The sequence below is a fragment of the Hyperolius riggenbachi genome, chromosome 1, assembly GCF_040937935.1.
Source record: "Hyperolius riggenbachi isolate aHypRig1 chromosome 1, aHypRig1.pri, whole genome shotgun sequence".
Taxonomy (NCBI): Eukaryota; Metazoa; Chordata; class Amphibia; order Anura; family Hyperoliidae; genus Hyperolius; species Hyperolius riggenbachi.
The window spans coordinates 647,421,038-647,428,062 of record NC_090646.1 but is presented as its reverse complement, the minus strand read 5'-3'; positions in this window follow the sequence as shown (position 1 = coordinate 647,428,062).

Below are 7,025 nucleotides of genomic sequence, written 5' to 3'. Positions count from 1 at the left end.
ACAATTGTCCCCCCGTGAGTACTTAGCTTTAGGGGTGTGGAGGTAGATCTGGGTGTCATCTGCATACAGATGATAGTCTCATATCACATAGTGGAAAACGCAAGTGTGACCCTGGCCTGAATGATTCCCATGGTGGGTAGATTACCTCCTCCTGAGAGCACAGATGCTGCCCGTTGTCCTCGGGGTCCCCCCCCCCCCCCCAATTCAGGGGTTACCCCCCTCCCCATTTCCTCTTATCACCCCAGCTTCACAGAGGATTATTCCAGCAGCGCAGAGCGTTGTCAAACCACGCAAGTGCAAGTTTCAGGCCCCTTTTACACGTACACACTTTTTTTTGCGTTGTGTTACCCTTTCTGCACGCAGGATCATGCAAGAGCAATGAAAGTGTATGGGGCCCACTACATTTACCACAAGGTGGCTCTGCACCAGAAGCTTCCGATCTGCCACTGACCAGGGTTGCTCTCCAAATTCGCGAATTTGTTATGTACCCGAAAATTCGGGCCAATTTTCATGGTTGCCGAATTCGAATTCTGATGATTCAAATTTGAATCTACCCGAATAGTGCCTTTCAAACGAATGATTGCAAATTCGGGAAAAATTTGTGTTTGAGGATTTGGGTGTCTTTTTTTTTTTTTTTAAAGAACTCCTCCTCCTCCACAATTGGTTAGCGCGTTCGGCTGTTAACCAAAAGGTTGGTGGTTCAAGCCCACCCAGGGACGGCCTTGCCTTTTTTGTTCAACAGTTGTCCGAAGAGAACCCAAGATAGCCATGCAGATTCATCTCTCTCTAGTGCAGAGTTGTGCAGCAGAAGTATGCTGAGCCCATAACCCCGAGGTTGATGGATCGAAACCATCCTCTGCTAGGTAGGCATGATTTCATTTTTGAACCTCGCTTTATCGCATGGGCAAAACGGTTTCTATAGCCCTGTAAGAGAAAGTGTAGCAGTGGCTGTGTGCACATTCTGTGTTGCAGTTGGTTACTGTGTTTGGCTGTTAACCGAAAGGTTGGTGGTTCAAGCCCACCCAGGGACGGCTTTGCCTTTTTTGTTCAACAGTTGTCCAAAGAGAACCCCAGATAGCCATGTAGATTCAAGGTATATCACAATGGTACATGCTAGGCTGGCTTCAGCAGGCAGTGTTGGTGGTATAATGGTGAGCATAGCTGCCTTCCAAGCAGTTGACCTGGGTTTGATTCCTGGCCATGGCCAATGTATGTGAGCTGGCTTTTGACATCCTACAAATCCCTGGAAGACAAGACAAGGGAGGAGGAGGATTTCTTTAAAAAAAAACAAAAAAAACTCCCGAACACAAATTTTTCCCGAATTTAGTTACTGAACCCGAATCAAATTCGGTAGGTGCGATCGAATTCGAATCCGGATTTGCCCCAGACCCGAATTCGAATGTACCCAAATCAAATTTTGGTACATTTGAGCAACCCTGCCACTGACTCACTGAAATCAGTGCCCCAAGGAAAAAAATTACTGAATAAAGCCCATGGCGGGGTAGATTACCTTCTGAGACTCTTCCCCCCTGTTCAGTCTCAGCGCCCCTGTTTAGCCCTGGCCCCCTGTTCAGCCCTGGTGCCGCGGTATAAGCCTTGACCCTCTGTACAACCCCAGTGCCCCTGTTTAGCCTTGGAGTCCCTGTATAACCCTGGCCCTGCTGTACAGCTCCAGTGCACCTGTTCAGCCCTGAAGTGTCCCTGTTCAGCCTCCATGCCCGGTCAGCCCGGCCCTGTATAGCCCCAGTGCCCCTGATCAGCCCCGGTGGCCCTGTTCAGCCCCGGCCCCCCTGTATAGCCCCGGTCCCCCTGTACAGCCCCAGCACCCCTGTATATCGCCCTGGCCCCCTGTATAGCCCAGCCCCCCCTGTATAGCCCTGCCCCCCCGTATAGCCCAGCCCCCCTGTATAGCCCTGCCCCCCCTGTATAGCCCTAGCCACTCCTGTATAGGCCTGACCCCTCTGTATAGCCCTGGCCCCCCGTACAGGTTTGGCCCCTCTGTATAGCCCTAGCCCCCCTGTATAGCCCCGGCCGCCCTGTGTAGCCCCGGCCGCCCTGTGTAGCCCCGGCCGCCCTGTATAGCCCTGGCCCCCCTGTGTGGCCCCGCCCCCTGTGTGGGTCCGCCCCCCTGTATAGCCTCGGCCACCCTGTATAGCCCCGGCCCCTCTGTATAGCCCTGGCCCCCCTGTACAGGCCTGGCCCCTCTGTATAGCCCTGGCCCCCCTGTATAGCCCCGGCCCCCCTGTATAGCCCCGGCCCCCTTGTATAGCCCCGGGGCCCCCTGTGTAGCCCAGGCCTCCCTGTATAGCCCCGGCCCCCCAATGTGGCCCCGGCCCACCTGTATAGCCCCGACCATCCTGTATAGCCCCGGCCCCCCTGTATAGCCCCGGCCCCCCTGTATAGCCCCGGCCCACCTGTATAGTCCCGCCCACCTTGTATAGCCCCGGCCCCCCTGTATAGCCCGGCCCACCTGTATAGCCTCGGCCACCCTGTATAGCCCTGGCCCCCCTGTATAGCACCGGCCCCCCTGTATAGCTCCGGCCCCCCTGTATAGCTCCGGTCCCCCTGTATAGCTCCGGTCCCCCTGTATAGCCCTGCCCCCCCCCTGTATAGCCCCGGCCACCCTGTATAGCACCAGCCCCCCTGTATAGCACTGGCCCCCCTCTTTACAGTGTTCTGTCTCTGCTGCAGACAAGGATTAATCCTCTGAGGTGAGACAAGAGGCGAAGCAACCTTCCACAACAACAAGAAATGCCCTTTAACAAACATTTCCTATTGTGATGTAAATAGGTAACATTTTTACTAGAAAATAACAGATAAACTGGGCGTCCGCCAGACAGGAAGTCTCATACGTCGGGAGGAAAACGATTTGCGGCTGAACTTGGATAACCTGAACAAACAGCGTACATTTGTCTATAAGGCTTGACGAGAGTATTAGCATTGCCACATCCTGCATTGTGAATGTCACATGACCTCTGCTTGCTGGGCACGAGCCAAACCTTTACTTTTACCTCCTTCGGGCTCACCTTTTGTTGTGCCACATGCCCCCTTATGGTGTGCAGCAGCCCACCTCTTCCATGTGCAACAACAACCCCCCTACCATCTGCAGCCCCCTGTCATTCTGTGTGCAGCCTCCCTGGTGCTTGTGTAGCTTCCTCTTCCATATGTAGAAATCCCAAATTCACCCCAGAATAAAACTCAGACTAGCCTTTTCTTTTAAATCACTTGTCAGCTTTTGTCCCTCTTGCATTTGTATTTCAAAAAATAAAAACATCCCTAATCGCCTCCTGGAAGGACCTACTACTGACTTCTTTGCTTTAAAGACTTCTTTAGCGCTGCCTCAACTCACCGAAATATCCTCTGTCCTCCCATTAAAATTGTTCCAACCTAAACGTACGTAGAAGAAACAGGGCCATTTTAAGGACAGGCATCCCAGGCCTGTGTCTGGAGTGCCATCCTCGGGAAAAGAGTGGCCATTGGAAGGAGGCAGTGACTCCACCCCAGCACATTGCTCATAGTCTACAGGGATGAGAAGACAGACATGATTATGAACAAGAGAAGAGATGTAGGATGGATAAATGAGATGAAGAAGAGAGGTGGGATGTGGAAGGGAAATGAGATGAAGAAGAGAGGTGGGATGTGGAAGGGAAATGAGATGTGGAAGGGAAATGAGATGAAGAAGGGGTTGGGATGTGGAAGGGAAATGAGATGTGGAAGGGAAATGAGATGTGGAAGGGAAATGAGATGAAGAAGAGAGGTGGGATGTGGAAGGGGAATGAGATGTGGAAGGGAAATGAGATGAAGAAGAGAGGTGGGATGTGGAAGAGAAATGAGATGAAGAAGAGAGGTGAGATGTGGAAGAGAAATGAGATGAAGAAGAGAGGTGAGATGTGGAAGAGAAATGAGATGAAGAAGAGAGGTGGGATGTGGAAGAGAAATGAGATGAAGAAGAGAGGTGGGATGTGGAAGAGAAATGAGATGAAGAAGAGAGATGGGATGTGGAAGAGAAATGAGGTGGATTGTGGAAGAGAAGTGAGATGAAGAAGAGAAGTGGGATCTGAAAGAGAAATGAGATAAAAAGAGAGGTTAGATGTAGAAGGGAAATGAGATGAAAAACAGAGGTGGGTTGTGGAAGATAAATAAGGTGGGATGTGGAAGAGAAATGAGATGAAGAAGAGAAGTGGGATGTGAAAGAGAAATTAGATAAATAAGAGAGGTTTGATGTGGAAGGGAAATTAGCTAAAAAAACAGAGGTGGGATGTGGAAGAGAAATACGATGAAGTAGAAAGTTCTGATGTGGAAGAGAAATTAGATGAATAAGAGAGGTTAGATGTAGAAGAGAAATGAGATGAAGAAGAGAGGTAGGATGTGGAAGAGAAATTGGGTGGGATGTGAAAGAGAAGCGAGATGAAGAAGAGAGGTGGGATGTGGAAGAGAAATGAGATGTGGAAGAGAAATGAGATGAAGAAGAGAGGTGGGATGTGGAAGAGACATGAGATGAAGAAGAGAGGTGGGATGTGGAAGAGACATGAGATGAAGAAGAGAGGTGGGATGTGGAAGAGAAATTATATGAAGAAGAGAGGTGGGATGTGGAAGAGACATGAGATGAAGAAGAGAGGTGGGATGTGGAAGAGACATGAGATGAAGAAGAGAGGTGGGATGTGGAAGAGAAATGAGATAAAGAAGAGAGGTTAGATGTGGAAAAGAAATGAGATGAGGAAGAGAGGTGGGATGTGGAAGAGAAATTGGGTGGGGTGTGGAAGAGAAGTGAGATGAAGAACAGGGGTGGGATGTGGAAGAGACATGAGATGAAGAAGAGAGGTGAGATGTGGAAGAGAAATGAGATGAAGAACAGGGGTGGGATGTGGAAGAGACATGAGATGAAGAAGAGAGGTTAGATGTGGAAGAGAAATTAGATGAAGAAGAGAGGTGGTATGTGGAAGAGAAATGAGATGAAGAAAAGAGGTTATATGTGAAATGGACATGAGATGAAAAACAGAGGTGGGATGTGGAAGAGAAATAAGGTGGGATGTGGAAGAGGGGTGAGATGAAGAAGAGAAGTTGGATGTGAAAGAGAAATTAGATAGAGAAGAGAGGTGGGATGTGGAAGGGAAATGAGATGTGGAAGGGAAATGAGATGAAGAAGGGGTTGGGATGTGGAAGGGAAATGAGATGTGGAAGGGAAATGAGATGTGGAAGGGAAATGAGATGAAGAAGAGAGGTGGGATGTGGAAGGGAAATGAGATGTGGAAGGGAAATGAGATGAAGAAGAGAGGTGGGATGTGTAAGGGGAATGAGATGTGGAAGGGAAATAAGATGAAGAAGAGAGGTGAGATGTGGAAGGGAAATGAGATGTGGAAGGGAAATGAGATGTGGAAGGGAAATGAGATGAAGAAGAGAGGTGGGATGTCGAAGAGAAATGAGATGAAGAAGAGAGGTGAGATGTGGAAGAGAAATGAGATGAAGAAGAGAGGTGAGATGTGGAAGAGAAATGAGATGAAGAAGAGAGGTGGGATGTGGAAGAGAAATGAGATGAAGAAGAGAGGTGGGATGTGGAAGAGAAATGAGATGAAGAAGAGAGATGGGATGTGGAAGAGAAATGAGGTGGGTTGTGGAAGAGAAGTGAGATGAAGAAGAGAAGTGGGATCTGAAAGAGAAATGAGATAAAAAGAGAGGTTAGATGTAGAAGGGAAATGAGATGAAAAACAGAGGTGGGTTGTGGAAGATAAATAAGGTGGGATGTGGAAGAGAAATGAGATGAAGACGAGAAGTGGGATGTGAAAGAGAAATTAGATACATAAGAGAGGTTTGATGTGGAAGGGAAATTAGCTAAAAAACAGAGGTGGGATGTGGAAGAGAAATAAGATGAAGTAGAAAGTTCTGATGTGGAAGAGAAATTAGATGAATAAGAGAGGTTAGATGTAGAAGAGAAATGAGATGAAGAAGAGAGGTAGGATGTGGAAGAGACATTGGGTGGGATGTGAAAGAGAAGCGAGATGAAGAAGAGAGGTGGGATGTGGAAGAGAAATGAGATGTGGAAGAGAAATGAGATGAAGAAGAGAGGTGGGATGTGGAAGAGACATGAGATGAAGAAGAGAGGTGGGATGTGGAAGAGAAATTAGATGAAGAAGAGAGGTGGGATGTGGAAGAGAAATTAGATGAAGAAGAGAGGTGGGATGTGGAAGAGACATGAGATGAAGAAGAGAGGTGGGATGTGGAAGATAAATTATATGAAGAAGAGAGGTGGGATGTGGAAGAGACATGAGATGAAGAAGAGAGGTGGGATGTGGAAGAGACATGAGATGAAGAAGAGAGGTGGGATGTGGAAGAGAAATGAGATGAAGAAGAGAGGTGGGATGTGGAAGAGACATGAGATGAAGAAGAGAGGTGGGATGTGGAAGAGAAATTATATGAAGAAGAGAGGTGGGATGTGGAAGAGACATGAGATGAAGAAGAGAGGTGGGATGTGGAAGAGAAATGAGATGAAGAAGAGAGGTTAGATGTGGAAAAGAAATGAGATGAGGAAGAGAGGTGGGATGTGGAAGAGAAATTGGGTGGGGTGTGGAAGAGAAGTGAGATGAAGAACAGGGGTGGGATGTGGAAGAGACATGAGATGAAGAAGAGAAGTGGGATGTGAAAGAGAAATTAGATAAATAAGAGAAGTTTGATGTGGAAGGGAAATTAGCTAAAAAACAGAGGTGGGATGTGGAAGAGAAATAAGATGAAGTAGAAAGTTCTGATGTGGAAGAGAAATTAGATGAATAAGAGAGGTTAGATGTAGAAGAGAAATGAGATGAAGAAAAGAGGTAGGATGTGGAAGAGAAATTGGGTGGGATGTGAAAGAGAAGCGAGATGAAGAAGAGAGGTGGGATGTGGAAGAGAAATGAGATGTGGAAGAGAAATGAGATGAAGAAGAGAGGTGGGATGTGGAAGAGACATGAGATGAAGAAGAGAGGTGGGATGTGGAAGAGAAATTAGATGAAGAAGAGAGGTGGGATGTGGAAGAGAAGTTAATGAAGAAGAGA